Raw genomic sequence first — 5027 nt, 5'->3', positions numbered from 1 at the left:
GCAGACATTCTGAAAGCGCTCCGGATCCCGGTACCAGCCAGCCCCAGCCAACCAGCCATGCCCCACGGTGATATCCCTGCATCAAAGCCACAAATCTTCCCCTCTTTCTTTGCCTCCCTCCCCTTTTCTCTGTCTCTTTTTCTACGGTGGCACTTCCAGCAGCTTCGAATGTTTAAACTTCATATATCAGCCTCATTACGGAGCCTCAAAGCCTTCCATCGATTCTAAAGGCGCTCATTTGAATTTTTAATCACACGTATGTACGAGTGCTGCGCTCAGCAACTATCCGACGCAAGCATGCACATACACACCCTCGCGCTCTCATCTCCGCTCCTTCAGCTCTTTCAAAGTGCTCTGCCTCTGAAGTTTTGGAGTTCAAACTTCCACTTAGAAAAAGTCTCAGTTAATATTGCTCCGATGAGTTTGAATTTAGAGCGATAACTGTGGGCACACAGTTCAGGCTCCATTGTGGGCACGGTCGCATTGCTTGTGGGCGGCAGGGTGCTTGACTTGAGTTAACACAGGTGCTTCTTTAGACTTACTTTCCTCTTTGATGTCAAATATGTAGTTCGAGCGTAGAGAATATTATATAAAAAATATACAGCTATACATCACTCGGTCCTCTTGGTGCACATACTGTAGCTATGTAGGGCCTTCTCACGCTCAGTTACAATGTGCATACAAAGTCCTGGCTAAGCTACAGAGAGACTTTGTCACTCAAGCAATAACAGGGAAAGGGAGAAAGAATCCTTTAGATCTTCCTGCAAGAAGTACACCTTTGAATCTGAATTTCCTTGCAGAAAAAAGCACTTTGAAAATCTAATGCATAAACATTATCTTCTTTCCCCCCACTTCCACCCCTCTTCTACTTCTTCCTCCCTCCATTCCCTCCCTTCACCTAAAGCGCACAAGCTTCTGAGCGACTTTGGAATAACTTCCCTTTTTTTTAGAGTCCTCAGTAACTTAAATAAGAGGCGGTCGGGGATTTGGATATTGTTACGTCTCATCAAAGGCAGAGATCTTCAGCTATCCTCCCTTGCCTGTTCGCTTGTTATCTGTCAACGCCCAGTCTTCAAGAAAGATGCTTCTCCTCAAGACTGATGTACTGTAATTTGATATATCCCCACCCCCACTCCCCACTCCACCTCCCCTACTTTTTTGAAAAAAATCTTTGTTAGGGCACAAACTAGCTCAGGGGAGCACAGACGAAGACGTTAGCACTGGTTCAATCAGTTAGTTATCGTTTTTTTTAATGACAAAAGTAACTAAAAAACACAAAAACCCCTGCAGTTGGTTTCTTTACCTGCTGAATACTCTCACAAACGTGGTCTGTTTTCACAAAAATATGAAATTATTTTGTTTAAAGGTTAAATATCTAATTTCCACGTGCCTTAAAAGGTTCAAAGCCATATTTCAGAACCAAATTGTAGAGCTTCATGCTTTGCAGAAAGGCAAAAGCAGAGAGAAATGGGACTTTTGTGGCTACATGGTTCACATATTTCAAGCAACATGGAAGATTTATGGCATGTGATTCAACAAAAAAAAGACTGCACTTACAATCTTCAGCTAGGTCAAAAGATATTTCTTGATGTGCCTTTTGACAGCCAGTCGCTGCTATCTGCGCTGTTTACCTTCACACAGCGGGCAGCAGACAGCAAAGCGTGTGCCTTCCTGCTGTCGGCGGTGTCGGCTCGAATGCCGCTCGCAGTCCGGAGCGTCATCAGAAGTTCAATGGATCATAATGAAAAGCTTCACGCTAGCACAAAATCAAACAGGGATTCTATTTATTGAAACCCATGTGGGGACTCCGTCTCATTGGCTTATAAGCAGTGAGTATGATTTAGTGAATGCTACCCATATGTTACCCCCCCTACCCATGAACCCATCACATGCTCTTTTTTCCATTCCACAAAACCCCTGAACCCCCCCTCCCCATCACTTCTACCCCCTTCCTTTCTCCCCTTGCACCTGCTGCTGTGAACAGCAGGATCCCAGTGTGTGATTCTGTTCATCCCTCGCTTTTCTCCCCTGCGCTCACCACTCCATCCCTCCATCCCTTTCTTTCATGTGTGCTTTGCTGTCAAGCCCAGCTGGATCAGGCCTGCCAGTCTAGTCAGATGCAGTCTTTGTTGGTGTTGAAACAGGCAGTGCTAAACCCATGTCTTGCAAGGCCTTTTATGTCTGTAGCATTTATGTAAGATATTAGCATTTATGTTAAAATGATACTCACAGGGTGCATAATAGACATATTTTCATTTCTTTTTTATTTATGATAAATGGCAAGTTTGGACTGAGAAAAAAATCTTTCTGTACAGTCTTTAAGGGAAGTATCACACAGGTCAGTGTTTTTGCTGAATCAAATTTCCTGAGTCGCGCAACTAACAGAAACTTTTTATTCAAAGCTGCTTTAGTGCGCTGTAGACATGTAGGTCAGCAACACCTAGCTGTGAAAAGTTTTAGGGACTATTTTCCATGAAACTACATTCATCTGTTGTATCATTGTGTGTAAGGAAGTCGGTGCCTACCCATGAGGAAATCATGGCAACCACAGTATACTTTGTTTTTTGGATGATAAAAAAAGGTACAGTCAGTTGTTTGTTCAGTTTATTCAAAGAGAAAAGTGTATTCCTGAATATACAATTGGTTAATGTGTAATTAGATTTTCCAGTTTGTGGAAACCGCTGTGTTGCCCCACCATCTTAAATACAGTGACCGTGATGGACACCTCATCTCATTTTGTGTATGTGGCTAGAGCCATAAAACATCATCCTGTTCCTTTTTGACTCGTCTCTTAATCTGAAGTCAGGGTTCCAACACACACAAAAATCTGCATAAGAATGCTTATTTGTTTCTGATATTGTCACATAGTGGCAGCAGATGAGACATGCGACCCTTCCATTTTCAGATAACGAGTTAGCTAAACTGCTGGTTATAAGCTAACACTATGCCAGCAAATGTTAGCTGCTATTTAGTGTCCTAAAAATCCCACTTTCTCTTTGATAAACAGTTTGATTACATTCTCTCATCATATAAGAGTTTATTCCCGAAATGTCCAACTATGTTAGATGTGCTTCACTAATACTGGGTAACAGCAGCTAACAATGGTAACAACAGCAATGCTTACCAACAGAATAGTTCAGGATATCCTCAACAACTCACCTTAGTACATATCTATCATCAGCCAGAACTGAGATTCACTGATTTATCAAGTTGTATCAGATTTCTTTTTACAAAGTTTTACAGCCTCCTCCTGAGATGTGGATACTTCTCACCCAGCATATTGACAACTGAGGTAAACAGCCTACACAGACAGGGAAAAACTCAGATCCAATCTGGACACACCTCTGGGTACACTCACCTAGGTGAATGGTGGACAGATTGTTTGAAAGGCGACCGGGATACAAGCTTAAAATACCATAAAATATTTGATTTACATATATCTGTAATTTATTCCAAAGTTATTGCTAAGTGTTGATATTATTAACATATGTTACAAAACAGTGTGTACAAATTTTGTACATAAACAGAAGTAGAAACACACTGGCTGGTCGCGGCTGTTATGAGGTTATGATCTTGGCTGGTTAAAACATTGTTTGTCATATAGCGGCCGCGGTAGCTAAGAGGATACACTTGAAAGTTGACCAAAATCTGCAATCTGCTGACATCTAGTGGTGACATTTAAACACTGTAACTTCAGGGTTACCGTTCTGTAAGCAGCCAAGATTTTAAAGATTCTCCATCAATGTGTTTTTCCATCTATTCCTACTGTAAACGGAATGCTGCATAAACCGTCCAAGAATTCTATGCTCCAGTTTTTGGTGAGTAAAATCTTAGTAGGTGATTTTTCTTACGTATCACTATAGGTATCTGTGATATTGCGTTGCATTCATATAGTCAGGAATAGCTGATAATTTAACACATTAACCTCATGTCCAAATACGGTAACTTCAGGCTGCTGAAAAACCAAGATGGCAGCAATGCATCGCAGTGGTTAGTCCATCGTTTATATACAGTCTCTGGATGTTCCGTCTTTAACACACTTTCCCACCTGATTTAAAAACTTTACACTCATACATGCACGTTAGTAGATGCTTACACACACACACAATCCCCTTTCAAACTTTGTCTTAATTCCTTGAAAACACCTGCCACTTTCTTGATGTTAAATTAACATGGGGGGAAAAAGGAGAAAAAAAAACATCAAAGATGAACACTTCAGCAATCAGCTATCACTCAATTAGTGCTCAACAATTTTTTGTCTAATGCACTGCAGAAGGAACGCGTGGAGAATGTTGAAGAGAGGAAGAAACCTCTTTGAAAAATCATATTTTTTCCTTTATTGCTTCATCTCATAGCAAAACAATTTCTTCCTATTATCCTCCCAGTAGGTGGTCCACTGTCCTGTAAAGGGGTACGGTAATGCTTTATAGGCAGAGAGGAGAAGATTCCTTTTTTCTTTGCACCTTGTACCCTGGATACATTAAACAGAATCAAAGACGACATTTACATACCATTTGTGTTTCATGTTTGAGGAGTTTAGACAGAAACAGCTCTCATCCTGTGTGAAAGTAGGGATGTTTTGACTTTCTGAACTTTTTGCAGAGAGATAGAGAGAGGCGGGAGGGATGATTGAAGGACAGAGGAGGAGGAAGGGAGATGAAGAGTGAAATAACTCTCAAAGTTTTTCGCTACAATTTTCTTTTGTCATCTTGTCACCGCTTCTCCTCCCTCTTATCCAACTTTAGAGTGAACATGTCATAAATTAGTGACAAAAGCCTTTGAATGTGATTTTCTCTTTTTCTTTCTAATCATTTGTAATCTAACAGAGCTGAGCATTCTTCATGTCTAGTATAGTCACATTAGCAGTATCTTTATCTGACTAATGTCTGAGTTGGCGTTAACAATTACAGGAAGCCTACAAAATTAGAGCAGCATGCAACTGAGCTTTGACCTCAGTATATGCATGTGATTAGTCTGCGCTAGTGTCTGGTCATATTACCAGTGACCTGCAGCGTCATCCAGCTGCA

This window comes from Rhamphochromis sp. 'chilingali' (assembly GCF_963969265.1).
Source record: "Rhamphochromis sp. 'chilingali' genome assembly, chromosome: 4".
Lineage (NCBI taxonomy): Eukaryota > Metazoa > Chordata > Actinopteri > Cichliformes > Cichlidae > Rhamphochromis > Rhamphochromis sp. 'chilingali'.
The sequence above is the reverse complement of the archived record's forward strand: the minus strand, read 5'-3'. Positions refer to the sequence as shown.